At 40.5% G+C, this 15,272-nt stretch overlaps 1 protein-coding gene and 1 pseudogene across 1 annotated transcript in view; both read right to left on the reverse strand.

Annotated features, from left to right (window-relative positions):
* Positions 1 to 15,272, reverse strand: part of LOC113752255 (disease resistance protein RPM1-like) — an 89,359-nt gene that overhangs the window by 17,366 nt on the left and 56,721 nt on the right. The window lies entirely within an intron of this gene.
* LOC113752251 lies at positions 330 to 2,844 on the reverse strand (annotated as a pseudogene).

The raw sequence follows: 15,272 nt of genomic DNA on the forward strand, positions 1-15,272 counted from the left end.
TATATTGACGCAATTGATGTAGTATTCCCTCGATCAAAAGTAGATGTGCATATGTAGTGGTCCGTGGTGAGGAAGGTTTTTGGAGTTCAGTTCTGAAATTGCACATATTCATGGTTGGCATTTGGGAAATTGATGAACTCAGATGTTTGATCATTTGCTGTTTAGTATACCAAAGGAACATGGTTTTTCTGCTAACGAGGAACTAGATGAGTGACTTGAGATCAAAGCTGGGGAGCATGCTAATCAAGCCTGGGGATCAAGCTTAATCATGACTTTAATAGCGTAGTAGTGACATATTCTTTTTTGTTTCGGTGAAGAAATCTTAATTCCTAAACAAATAGGTTACAACCTCCAAACATGTTTCTTGTTGATCTTTTTATATAACATACAATCCCAAAATTTATATAAAAAAAAATGAAATCTAAATAAAATCGCGACTGTGGAGAAACACCACTCTCATGCAAGCTGTTGAACAAGGGTGGAGAAACGTCATCTGCTGCTTTGATGGTGTATGCAGCAATGTCTTCTTCCTTGGTGAAAACGACTGCAGCGAAACATAAAATTGAAGAAAACATTAAGAACGATGAACTCTAAAACATGATACTAAACCAATCAAGAAATGCAGCAGACAAGCTTCTTTCGGATACCTTTCGGATTTCCATCACCAAGAATCACAATTTTGTCTCTGGGAGGACTTGCAGAGCTAGTCTCCAAAGTTGTTGAGGATATAATTCAAGTAACCAGCAAATCCGTTAGATACTATGTAAGGTATCCCTTCTGCCTCAATAGCTCTGCAGATCTCATCCTTGGTCCTGCATAAGCTAGCAGCAGGCTCAACATGCACACGATCCACATCAACCCCAAATTCAGAAGGTAAAAATCTCTGAAACCAAATACAGGTCCTTCTTTAGGAATATGAAAGTCACAACTCACAAAGGGATACACGCAAAAGATAAAAATCAAGAAAGGATTCGTAACGCTGTATTGTGTTTACTTTGATGTTACCAGCTTCTTTAATTGCTGCAATAATCTTAACTTGATGAGCTACCAAATCTCCTCCAACTGCAGAGATCACTATATTGATAGGTTGCAATTTTATCATTTATTTTATAATTAATTTCCCCTATTACCTGACTTGATGTGAATTAATTGCGGGATTCTACTCACTTTTAGTATTTTGCATTTATTTCAGGGAGTAGAACGAAAATATAATAACAGGTGCTAATTTGGCAAGAAAAGAGTCCAGATGATAGAGCTTGTCCTAGGGGCATTTTTGGAACAACAAAACGTGAGCCCTTGTTGGGCAAATTGGGCCGAAGTCTTCATTTTTCCGCACAGGAGCCGCCGCAAGGAGCACTACTTTATATAGGAAAATTGTGCAGGAAAAAAGGGGGTCTTCTTCTTCCTCTGCGGAAGGAGAGCCGCCGCGCAGAGCTTCTCAAAAGAGGACATTAGATAGGAATAGAGCAAACAATGGCAGACAACTCTTTAGCTTAGTCTTTTGACTTTTCCTTGTGGGATCCAAGTAGCTTTTCCTTTTCCTTCTCGTATGATTGGACAAGTAGAAACCATAGAATCAATTGCTGTAGCTTTGCTATCTTTTCAAACATTGGAACCGAATTGAATTTCCCCAATTTCAAGGGACAATGGCTGCGGCTCTCTTTACAATTTCTGGTGGGTTTAGTTCATCAATTATGAACTAAGTTTCCAATTCTAGTCAAGGGACAACGGATGCTTTGGGTCGCCTAAAGTTGTGAGATCGATTTAATTTTATCTTTTTCTCTTATTTATTGGTATTTGCATATTCCCTGATTGCAGTGCTTATGGTTGTTTAATTAATTGATTGTTTTGGATCCGGATAATTAGTTAATTTAATAATCTATTGTCAATTGAGGTGTTAAATCCGTAATTGTTTTATTACCTCAAAATAGTGACAACTGGCATGATTAGATTTGTGTCAGGGGAATACGCGGACTAATCTAAAATAACCCTGGTAGTGCGTTATTTGGTTAGAATAGGGCTCCTCTAATACGTAAGGCAATTGGGGAATTAAATTCTACGGGCGTACCTAGGATTATTTCTCAATTAGAGCAGTGATTAACGGGCGTACCTTGATCACCGACACAGTAAGGAGGGGTTGACTGCCATCGCTTGTTTGGGAGTTATAACCTATTTATTGATAAATAATTGGAATTGCCTTCGTATCGATGATCAATTAGGTGAACCATTGCTGAAGTTATTCCTTGGCTAGATCCTTAATTATCACTCATTAGATTTTAGTAAATTGTTATTTAATTTCTAGTTGGCTATTTTATTTTTATCATTTTACTTTTAGTTGAATTGTTTAAATTGTCACTCCTGATATAAAACACCCCCCTTGTCACTGTGAATTTGGAAAGGAACAATTACTCCCAATCCCTGTGGATTCGACCCTGCTCACCGCTATCTACAGAAATTACTTTTAGTTTGAGCAGGTTTTATTATTGCACAGGCTTCGACACCCTGTCATATATCAACTTGTTTGATTGCATTTACCAACTACTGATGATTGTGTAGATCTCCCTGTCCAGTCCATACATACATGTCAGTTTCTAGAATTTTTTGAAAAAAATTGAAACAGTATTCAGACAACTAAGAAAGAAATAACAACACAACTCCCAAACTGTTGAAGCTCTCTATGATGGCTGCCCTTTTAGGATATGAAATTGTGCTTTCTCGGACCAGTGCAAACGTTGGGTGCCCTGCTTTTGCGCTCGCCTCCACTAAATATTTCCCGATGTTTCCAGTGCCCCCAATGATCAAAATCTTGCTTTTCACATCCATTTCCAACTCTAGGATAGTAAAGTACTGCTGCAAAATTGGATGGAAACCGTAAATTGATGATGGTGATTGTAGCTATTTCATGATATGATTTGATACAAATGTAGTAAGCAGTAGAAAGGAAAGAGTAAACGAGAACTCAATGAAATAAAAGGAAAAGCTAGTAAGCAACCTGAGACTTATAGAAGAGATGAGATAACTGAATATCAATTAATGTTGAAAGCTGCAAAGAGTTTGATAGGGTATAATTTGTTAGTAATTTTATTATTAATTTCCCCTTTTATCCCTGATAAATATTGTGTTAATTGCTGATATTTACTCATATTTGGTATCTGGACTTAATTTCAGGAATGAAGCAGAAAACTATCAAAAAGGAGGGACTTTATGAAAAATTGGAGACTTCTAAGGGCTTCAGTTCTTGGGCCCTTGAATTGGTGGGGGACCACAAGTTAGTGGAAGGCATTTAGTCATTTGGGCTCTTCAAAGAAAGCAACGTAGAGAGACTTGGAAGAAGAAGTACTTTGGAGGCTTTGTCCACATGTGTGGGGACCACCTAGATAGCTTTAGTCTATCTTTCTTTTGTTTCTTAAATAGGGATAACGTAGGGAAGGAAGACACCACCTTTTAGTTTAGTTTTTAGCCTAGTCTTTAGTTTTTCTTTCTTTCTCCTGACTGGCCTCTGACGCACGCCAGGTGTTCGACAATATTCCCCAACGGGAAAAACACCTTTTATTCCTTACTTCTTAATAGAAAACGCAATGCCTTTGCAATCTATTAATTCGTGTGGTGATTTAATTATGCGGCGTGGCTAAGTCTTCCATCTAGTCAAGGGTCAACTCGACGGCGCAGTCCCGAAAATCTGTGAGATCTAATTAGTTTTCACGTGTTCCTTTATTTATTAATATTTGCACGTTGTCTGCTTGAATTTTCATGGGATTATTTTATTAATTGGATGTCAAGGGCCCGATGTTCAATGTGATTTATTAATCTCGTGCCAATTTAGTCAATTAAATCCGTAATTGTTTGATTGATTAATATTAGTGGCAACTGGTGTGTTTACACATTAGGGGAACGTGCAATCTAATTTAAATAGCCCTCGTAGCGTGTTATTGATTAGGGCTAGGTTTTTCTGGTTATTAATGCAATTGGAAAATTAATTCCTACGGTCGTACCTAGGAGTACTTTTCTGGATAGGGGTGATTAATGGTCGTACCTTGGTCATCTATAAAATAAGGAAAAATTGGTTATTAGAGCTCCTCGATGGCTATAACTAGTCTATTAATAAATTAAGTGAACATCTCTTGCATCAATGATCGGATAAATGGACTGTGCCTGAATAGTTGCATCCTTGGCTAGAATTTATTTATTCCTGATTAAATTCCTGCTATATTTGTGCTAGTTATTTATTCATTTTTAGTTAAAATTGTTTAATTGTTTTTAGTTTCATTCCGGTGAAATCCCCCCTTATCAATTGGACTTTAAAAGAGACAGATATCTCCAGTCCCTGAGGAGACGACCCTGCTTGCCACTGTCTACTATTCAGTAATTTTTGCCAACTAATTAATTCTGGTATGTGGGATTTGTACCATGCAGAAAAAATTTTTTGAAAAATATTTCCCTGCATCCAGAGCTGCTAGTTTGCGAAAGGAAATATGTGGCATCAAGCAATTTCACGGGGAATCCTTGTATGAATATTGGGAGAGGTTCACCAGGCTGCGTACCCGATGCCCGCATCACCAAATAAGTGATCAACTGCTGATTCAGTATTTCTACGAGGGACTACTGATGAATGATAGAAATATCATTGATGCAGCAAATGGTGGTGCACTGGTGAATAAGACTACCCAAGAGGCATGGGACCTAATCGAACGAATGGCAAAGAACTGCCAACAGTTTGGTACGAGAGCAGATGTTCCTACGAGAAAGGTCAACGAGGTAAGTTCATCTTCAATCCAACAGCAGTTATCCGAATTAACCTCATTTGTTCGACAGATAGCTGTAGGAAATGTACAGCAGGCCAAAGTGTGTGGGATTTGTACGAATATTGGTCATACCGCGGACTCATGCCCACAGTTGCAAGAGGAGGGAACTGAGCAAGCACACATGGCTGGTAACATGCCCATGCCACGTAGACAGTATGACCTCTATTCCAACTCATACAATCCGGGTTGGAGGGATCATCCAAATCTGAGCTATGGGGGAAATAAGCAACAAAATTTCATCCCCAATAGACAGCAGGGCTTCCAGCAACAATATCAAACAAGGAATCAACCCTCCTCTGCCTCAGGTATGTCCCTAGAAGACATGGTTAAAACCATAGCCTCTAATACTATGAAATTTCAACAGGACACTGAGGCCAGCAATCAAGAGATGAAAGCACGTATGCAAAATTTGGAAAATCAGATGAGTCAATTAGCCTCAATTGTCAACCGACTAGACTCCCAGGGGAAGGGAAAACTTCCATCCCAACCTGAGGTGAATCCCAAGAATGTAAGTGCAATGACCCTCAGAAGTGGGAAAGAGGTTGAAGGACCAGCACCAGTGGCTCCGAAGGACAAGAATGAGGATCGCATTGAGAAGGAGCTTGAGGAAGAAGGAACTCCCGGCACAAATAAAGAGGTAATACGTAACCCGGTGGTTCCAGTTAAGCCTAACCCACCACCTTTTCCTAGCAGGTTGGAAAGGCCTAAAAAGCAAGACAAGGAAAAGGAAATTCTGGAGATGTTTAGAAAGGTGGAGATAAATATCCCCTTGCTTGACGCAATTAAGCAAGTACCCCGGTATGCCAAATTTTTGAAGGACCTATGCATCAATAGGAAGAAATTGAGGGGAGATGAAAGGATAATTGTGGGAGAGAACGTATCCGCAGTGCTTCAAAGAAAACTTCCACCCAAGTGCGGAGACCCAGGTATGTTCACTATTCCTTGTAAAATAGGGAACACTAGCATTAGGAATGCCATGTTAGATTTAGAAGCCTCTATAAATGTGATGCCCAACGCTATTTATGTTTCTCTAAATTTGGGTCCCTTAAAGGAAACTGGCATTATAATTCAATTGGCTGATAGGACTAATGCTTATCCTGATGGGGTGATAGAAGATGTGTTGGTACAAGTGAACAACTTAGTGTTCCCTGCTGATTTTTATATTCTTGATATGGGTGATGAACGTTCTCCAAATCCATCACCAATTTTGTTGGGGAGGCCCTTCTTGAGCACGGTTCGTACAAAAATTGATGTTAGTGAGGGCACCCTAACGATGGAATTTGATGGAGAAATAATTCATTTCAGTATATTTGAGGCCATGAAATATCCGTGTCATTCTAATGCTGTTTTTGCTGTGAGTATAATTGACCCTTTGGTGCAAGAAATATTTGAGATTAATGGTAGGGATGAATTGGAAGTAGCAATCACCAAACATTTGGATCTGGAAGCAACCTGTGAAATGGAGTTAGGCATCAGTTTGCAAAGAATGGTTGGAGCCTTGCATTCACTAGGCCAAAGTCCTCTAAGGTATGATGTTGCTCCTATATTTGTGCCTGAACCACACCTAAAGCTATTACCTTCTATCGTGCAGGCACCTGAAGTGGAGTTGAAACCCCTGCCCGAGCATTTAAAGTATGCCTTTCTAGGTGAAAAAGAGACGTTACCAGTGATAATCTCATCCAAATTATCACCCACGGAGGAGGATAAGCTGCTACGGGTTTTAAGGGAGCATAAGGAAGCTATAGGTTGGACAATTGCGGACATCAAGGGTATAAGCCCGTCCGTGTGCATGCATCGAATTCGCCTGGAAGAGGATGCTAGGCCGATAAGACAACCACAAAGGAGATTGAACCCCATCATGATGGAAGTGGTCAAGAAAGAGGTAATCAAGCTTCTGGACGTAGGAATTATTTTCTCTATCTCAGACAGCCCATGGGTGAGTCCGGTCCAAGTGGTGCCAAAGAAAAGCAGGGGTAACTGCGGAAGAAAATCATGAAGGGGACCTTGTTCCAATTCGAAAGCCTACGGGTTGGCGCCAGTGCATCGATTACTGTAAATTAAACGCAGTGACCAAGAAGGATCATTTTCCCCTTCCATTCATTGATCAAATGGTTGAAAGGTTGGCTGGTCGTGCCTATTATTGTTTTTTAGATGGTTTCTCTGGTTATTTTCAGATAGCAATTGCGCCAGAGGATCAAGAGAAAACAACTTTCACTTGCCCCTTTGGCACTTTTGCCTATCGAAGGATGCCCTTTGGATTGTGCAATGCCCCCGCAACATTCCAGAGGTGCATGATTAGCATTTTTTCTGAGTATGTGGAGAGAATAATTGAGGTATTCATGGATGACTTCAGTGTCTATGGTGATAGTTTTGATGATTGCTTAGATAACCTGACATTAATTTTAAAGAGATGCATCGAGACTAACCTAGTGCTCAATTGGAAAAAATGTCACTTCATGGTTGAGCACGGGATAGTTCTAGGACATGTAGTGTCATCTAGAGGAATTGAAGTTGATAAAGCTAAAATAGATGTGATATCTGCTTTACCTTACCCCGTAACTGTACGGGAAGTTCGTTCTTTTCTAGGACATGCAGGTTTCTATCGCAGATTTATCAAGGATTTCTCAAAGATCGGGGCACCACTTTTTAGGTTTTTGCAAAAGGATGTCAGTTTTGAATTCAACGAGGAGTGCAAAGAAGCGTTCGAGAAGTTGAAGAAATTACTCACTTCTCCACCTATCATCCAACCTCCTGATTGGAATCGCCCATTCAAAATTATGTGTGATGCCAGCGACTACTCCGTGGGAGCAGTTTTGGGACAAAGGGTGGAGAAAGCGGCGCACGCAATATATTATGCCTCTAGAGCTTTAAATGGCGCCCAACTCAATTACTCTACTACGGAGAAAGAACTCTTAGCTGTTATTTTTGCTTCAGAAAAGTTTAGACCTTATTTATTAGGTGCTAAAGTAATTGTGTATTCTGACCATGCAGCTTTGAGGTACCTACTGACCAAGAAGGATGCTAAACCCCGCTTGATAAGATGGATATTGCTCCTGTAGGAATTTGACTTGGAAATCAGAGACAAAAAAGGAGCGGAGAATCTAGTAGCTGACCACCTAAGTCGAATATTGGTAGCGGAGGAAGAATTACCATTAAGGGAGTCTTTTCCTGAAGAGCATTTACTTTCTATTAATTCATCCCCTCCTTGGTTTGCAGATATTGTGAATTATTTGGTTACTGACAAATTGCCCGCAGGTTGGCCCAAGGCAAAAAGGGACAAACTAAAAAGCGATGCAAAGTACTATGTCTGGGATGATCCCTATCTGTGGAAACAAGGTGCTGACCAAATAATGAGGCGATGTGTAAGTGAAGGTGAATTCCAATCTATATTGACTTTATGTCACTCTTTTGCATGTGGGGGTCATTTTGGACCTAAACGGACTGCTAGAAAAGTGTTGGAAATTGGATTTTATTGGCCTACCTTATTTAAGGATGCTTACTTGTTCTGTAAGGCATGTGATAAATGTCAGAGGGTAGGCAATTTATCCCGAAGGGATCAACTGCCACAGGTGCCCATGCTTTTCATTGAAACTTTTGATACTTGGGGTATAGATTTCATGGGTCCCTTTCCAAATTCTTGTGGATTTTTATACATTTTACTAGCAGTGGATTATGTCTCGAAGTGGGTGGAAGCAAAAGCCACCCGCACTAATGATTCTAAGGTGGTTGCAGATTTCATAAAGTCTAACATTTTTGTGCGATTCGGAATGCCACGGGCAGTTGTGAGTGATAGAGGGACGCATTTTTGCAACAAGACAATTGCTGCTTTGTTCAGGAGATATGGTGTACTTCATAAGGTTTCCACTTCCTACCATCCACAGACCAATGGCCAGGCTGAAGTCTCGAATAGGGAAATAAAGTCTATTTTGGAAAAGATGGTCCGCCCTGATAGGAAGGACTGGAGTTCAAGGTTGGAAGATGCTTTGTGGGCGTACAGGACCGCTTACAAGACGCCTATAGGGATGTCTCCCTATAGGTTGGTATTTGGTAAGCCTTGCCATCGTCCAGTGGAGTTCGAGCATAGAGCATTTTGGGCGGTAAAACAATGCAATATGGATATTGAGGAGAGCGGAATTCAAAGGAAGTTACAGTTACAGGAGTTGGAGGAGATTCGCAATGAAACCTATGAGAATGCGGTGATTTATAAGGAAAAAAATAAGATTTTTCATGACCAACAGATCTCAAGGAAGACATTCGAGTGTGGGCAAAAAGTTCTACTGTACCACTCCAAATTGAAGTTATTTCCAGGTAAATTACGTTCTCGTTGGATTGGCCCTTTTGTTGTGACTAATGTCTTTCATTATGGTGCAGTGGAGATCCAGAATTTGAAAACTGAGAAGCAATTTGTAGTGAATGGTCACCGTCTCAAGCCATATTATGAAGGTTTTCCAATTGAAAGGGTGGAGATGATGCACTTGGAGGACTCGATTAGCTTAGTTTAAGCAAAGTTTTGGCCATGTCTAGCCAAAGACATTAAAGAAAAGCGCTACTTGGGAGGCAATCCAAGACTATTTGTTTCAGTTTTCATGTATTTTTGAAGTTTTAGTTAAGTGTTAGTGTCAATTAATAGTTTGATGTTTGGTGGCAGGAAAATAGCAGTTAGACGTGCCCACGCTAGGTGGTCACGCCTGAGGGAAAGAAAATTTCGTTCAGGATCTGCGGACTCTATAGCAGTTAGACGTGCCCATGCCAGGTGGTCACGCCTGAGGGAAAGAAAATTTCGTTCACATCCTATTCTTCGCTTGAGACCCTAGTTTTTAGCCGAAAAACCTCTCTTTAGACTTTCTTTTTGAACCTCGTGTGAAGAAGTGTTTTGATTTCATTATACAGAATTTTGGAGTATTATTTGAGGGGCATTACACCTATCTATGAAAAAAAAAAAGAGCAAAAGGGAAATGTGAAAAGAAGACAAAGTGCAGGAAATCGACAAGTAAAATTGATTTTTATGGTGCTGGTTGGGAGTTATTGAAAAGAAAAAAAAAAGAAGAAGAAAAAAGGGAAGTAGATGAATGAAAGGAGGAGAAAAGAAAAGTCGAAGGTTGCGACAAGTGCTAATTTACTTCACTTGTGTAATGGTTGAGATGCCTTGAAGTTCCCAATGTGCAAGAATCTGTGTAATGAATTTCTGAGCACTTTCTTTATACTTTTACACCCTTTTGACTCCTTTTTATCCTACCTTCTCACCCGAGCCCCATTACAACCTTGCAAAGTCCCTTGATTGCTGCATTTAAATTCATGAGTAAGTGGTGGAGATATGATATATGAGCAAGCTTATGGTAGTGTCATTCTATTGTGTTGATTTGAGAGCCATCTTATATACATTTCATATACACTTTGAAGTGAATGAGTGCACTTTGAACTGTGAGCATTGTTGAGTTGGTATATTTTGATTTCGATGAAGTTATTGGGGAATTTGGAGTGCCGTTCTTGGTATGAACTGCTGTGAATTACTTCGTATCCTGATTGTACTGCTGAGATAATTATGCTTGAGGGCAAGCATGATTCAGGTGTGGGGGGAATTGATAGGGTATAATTTGTTAGTAATTTTATTATTAATTTCCCCTTTTATCCCTGATAAATATTGTGTTAATTGCTGATATTTACTCATATTTGGTATCTGGACTTAATTTCAGGAATGAAGCAGAAAACTATCAAAAAGGAGGGACTTTATGAAAAATTGGAGACTTCTAAGGGCTTCAGTTCTTGGGCCCTTGAATTGGTGGGGGACCACAAGTTAGTGGAAGGCATTTAGTCATTTGGGCTCTTCAAAGAAAGCAACGTAGAGAGACTTGGAAGAAGAAGTACTTTGGAGGCTTTGTCCACATGTGTGGGGACCACCTAGATAGTTTTAGTCTATCTTTCTTTTGTTTCTTAAATAGGGATAACGTAGGGAAGGAAGACACCACCTTTTAGTTTAGTTTTTAGCCTAGTCTTTAGTTTTTCTTTCTTTCTCCTGACTGGCCTCTGACACACGCCAGGTGTTCGACAATATTCCCCAACGGGAAAAACACCTTTTATTCCTTGCTTCTTAATAGAAAACGCAATGCCTTTGCAATCTATTAATTCGTGTGGTGATTTAATTATGCGGCGTGGCTAAGTCTTCCATCTAGTCAAGGGTCAACTCGACGGCGCAGTCCCGAAAATCTGTGAGATCTAATTAGTTTTCACGTGTTCCTTTATTTATTAATATTTGCACGTTGTCTGCTTGAATTTTCATGGGATTATTTTATTAATTGGATGTCAAGAGCCCGATGTTCAATGTGATTTATTAATCTCGTGCCAATTTAGTCAATTAAATCCGTAATTGTTTGATTGATTAATATTGGTGGCAACTGGTGTGTTTACACATTAGGGGAACGTGCAATCTAATTTAAATAACCCTCGTAGCGTGTTATTGATTAGGGCTAGGTTTTTCTGGTTATTAATGCAATTGGAAAATTAATTCCTACGGTCGTACCTAGGAGTACTTTTCTGGATAGGGGTGATTAATGGTCGTACCTTGGTCATCTATAAAATAAGGAAAAATTGGTTATTAGAGCTCCTCGATGGCTATAACTAGTCTATTAATAAATTAAGTGAACCTCTCTTGCATCAATGATCGGATAAATGGACTGTGCCTGAATAGTTGCATCCTTGGCTAGAATTTATTTATTCCTGATTAAATTTCTGCTATATTTGTGCTAGTTATTTATTCATTTTTAGTTAAAATTGTTTAATTATTTTTAGTTTCATTCCGGTGAAATCCCCCCTTATCAATTGGACTTTAAAAGAGACAGATATCTCCAGTCCCTGAGGAGACGACCCTGCTTGCCACTGTCTACTATTCAGTAATTTTGGCCAACTAATTAATTCTGGTATATCGGATTCAGCAAACTCTTCGGGAACAGGGTGAATCAAGTAACTCATTGCACACCTAGAGTCCCTGCTCCAGTACCTAGGATTAATTACTGACAGCTTTTTAGTGGTATTTAGGTTATTATTATTATTATTATTGCACAGGTTTGACGCCCTGTCAATTTTTGGCGCCGTTGCCGGGGACTGGCGTTATTATTTGTTTCTTTATTAAGTTCATTTTTGCTCTAATTTTCTGGTATTTTTCTAGTGTATGCCTAGGTCTTCTCGTACAGGTAAATTGATTTTTGACCCTGAAGTTGAGAAGACCGCGCGTAGAACGAGAAAGGAAACCAGACAGCTCAGAGAGGAGCACTCCAGTGCTGCATCTCAGAGATCTGAGCCCGAAGTTGAACCATCAGATTCGTTTGGTGACACTTCAAGTTATTCGTACCAAGAGAACGTCGCCATGGCAAACACACAAACATTAAGGGAGTTGGCTGCTCCAAACTTGACCCAACAACCTCTTTGCATAACTTTTCCTCGCCTTAGTGAGAATGCAGCTTTTGAATTAAAACCTGGTTTAATACATTTGTTGCCCGTTTTTCATGGTCTGTCAGGAGAGGAACCCCACAAACACATGCAGGAATTTGATCAACCTCTTTGCATAACTTTTCCTCGCCTTAGTGAGAATGCAGCTTTTGAATTAAAACCTGGTTTAATACATTTGTTGCCCGTTTTTCATGGTCTGTCAGGAGAGGAACCCCACAAACACATGCAGGAATTTGATGTGGTGTGTTCGAGTATGAAGCCTTCGGGAGTAACTGATGAACAAATTAAATTAAGGGCATTCCCTTTCTCTCTAAAGGACTCGGCAAAGGACTGGTTATACTGTCTACCTGCAGGCATTATCACCACGTGGCCAGAGATGCAGAAAAATTTTTTTGAAAAATATTTCCCTGCATCCAGAGCTGCTAGTTTGCGAAAGGAAATATGTGGCATCAAGCAATTTCACGGGGAATCCTTGTATGAATATTGGGAGAGGTTCACCAGGCTGCGTACCCGATGCCCGCATCACCAAATAAGTGATCAACTGCTGATTCAGTATTTCTACGAGGGACTACTGATGAATGATAGAAATATCATTGATGCAGCAAATGGTGGTGCACTGGTGAATAAGACTACCCAAGAGGCATGGGACCTAATCGAATGAATGGCAAAGAACTGCCAACAGTTTGGTACGAGAGCAGATGTTCCTACGAGAAAGGTCAACGAGGTAAGTTCATCTTCAATCCAACAGCAGTTATCCGAATTAACCTCATTTGTTCGACAGATAGCTGTAGGAAATGTACAGCAGGCCAAAGTGTGTGGGATTTGTACGAATATTGGTCATACCGCGGACTCATGCCCACAGTTGCAAGAGGAGGGAACTGAGCAAGCACACATGGCTGGTAACATGCCCATGCCACGTAGACAGTATGACCCCTATTCCAACTCATACAATCCGGGTTGGAGGGATCATCCAAATCTGAGCTATGGGGGAAATAAGCAACAAAATTTCATCCCCAATAGACAGCAGGGCTTCCAGCAACAATATCAAACAAGGAATCAACCCTCCTCTGCCTCAGGTATGTCCCTAGAAGACATGGTTAAAACCATAGCCTCTAATACTATGAAATTTCAACAGGACACTGAGGCCAGCAATCAAGAGATGAAAGCACGTATGCAAAATTTGGAAAATCAGATGAGTCAATTAGCCTCAATTGTCAACCGACTAGACTCCCAGGGGAAGGGAAAACTTCCATCCCAACCTGAGGTGAATCCCAAGAATGTAAGTGCAATGACCCTCAGAAGTGGGAAAGAGGTTGAAGGACCAGCACCAGTGGCTCCGAAGGACAAGAATGAGGATCGCATTGAGAAGGAGCTTGAGGAAGAAGGAACTCCCGGCACAAATAAAGAGGTAATACGTAACCCGGTGGTTCCAGTTAAGCCTAACCCACCACCTTTTCCTAGCAGGTTGGAAAGGCCTAAAAAGCAAGACAAGGAAAAGGAAATTCTGGAGATGTTTAGAAAGGTGGAGATAAATATCCCCTTGCTTGACGCAATTAAGCAAGTACCCCGGTATGCCAAATTTTTGAAGGACCTATGCATCAATAGGAAGAAATTGAGGGGAGATGAAAGGATAATTGTTGGAGAGAACGTATCCGCAGTGCTTCAAAGAAAACTTCCACCCAAGTGCGGAGACCCAGGTATGTTCACTATTCCTTGTAAAACAGGGAACACTAGCATTAGGAATGCCATGTTAGATTTAGAAGCCTCTATAAATGTGATGCCCAACGCTATTTATGTTTCTCTAAATTTGGGTCCCTTAAAGGAAACTGGCATTATAATTCAATTGGCTGATAGGACTAATGCTTATCCTGATGGGGTGATAGAAGATGTGTTGGTACAAGTGAACAACTTAGTGTTCCCTGCTGATTTTTATATTCTTGATATGGGTGATGAACGTTCTCCAAATCCATCACCAATTTTGTTGGGGAGGCCCTTCTTGAGCACGGTTCGTACAAAAATTGATGTTAGTGAGGGCACCCTAACGATGGAATTTGATGGAGAAATAATTCATTTCAGTATATTTGAGGCCATGAAATATCCGTGTCATTCTAATGCTGTTTTTGCTGTGAGTATAATTGACCCTTTGGTGCAAGAAATATTTGAGATTAATGGTAGGGATGAATTGGAAGTAGCAATCACCAAACATTTGGATCTGGAAGCAACCTGTGAAATGGAGTTAGGCATCAGTTTGCAAAGAATGGTTGGAGCCTTGCATTCACTAGGCCAAAGTCCTCTAAGGTATGATGTTGCTCCTATATTTGTGCCTGAACCACACCTAAAGCTATTACCTTCTATCGTGCAGGCACCTGAAGTGGAGTTGAAACCCCTGCCCGAGCATTTAAAGTATGCCTTTCTAGGTGAAAAAGAGACGTTACCAGTGATAATCTCATCCAAATTATCACCCACGGAGGAGGATAAGCTGCTACGGGTTTTAAGGGAGCATAAGGAAGCTATAGGTTGGACAATTGCGGACATCAAGGGTATAAGCCCGTCCGTGTGCATGCATCGAATTCGCCTGGAAGAGGATGCTAGGCCGATAAGACAACCACAAAGGAGATTGAACCCCATCATGATGGAAGTGGTCAAGAAAGAGGTAATCAAGCTTCTGGACGTAGGAATTATTTTCTCTATCTCAGACAGCCCATGGGTGAGTCCGGTCCAAGTGGTGCCAAAGAAAAGCAGGGGTAACTGCGGAAGAAAATCATGAAGGGGACCTTGTTCCAATTCGAAAGCCTACGGGTTGGCGCCAGTGCATCGATTACTGTAAATTAAACGCAGTGACCAAGAAGGATCATTTTCCCCTTCCATTCATTGATCAAATGGTTGAAAGGTTGGCTGGTCGTGCCTATTATTGTTTTTTAGATGGTTTCTCTGGTTATTTTCAGATAGCAATTGCGCCAGAGGATCAAGAGAAAACAACTTTCACTTGCCCCTTTGGCACTTTTGCCTATCGAAGGATGCCCTTTG

Source organism: Coffea eugenioides, chromosome 11 (genome assembly GCF_003713205.1).
Source record: "Coffea eugenioides isolate CCC68of chromosome 11, Ceug_1.0, whole genome shotgun sequence".
In the NCBI taxonomy this organism is placed as follows: Eukaryota; Viridiplantae; Streptophyta; class Magnoliopsida; order Gentianales; family Rubiaceae; genus Coffea; species Coffea eugenioides.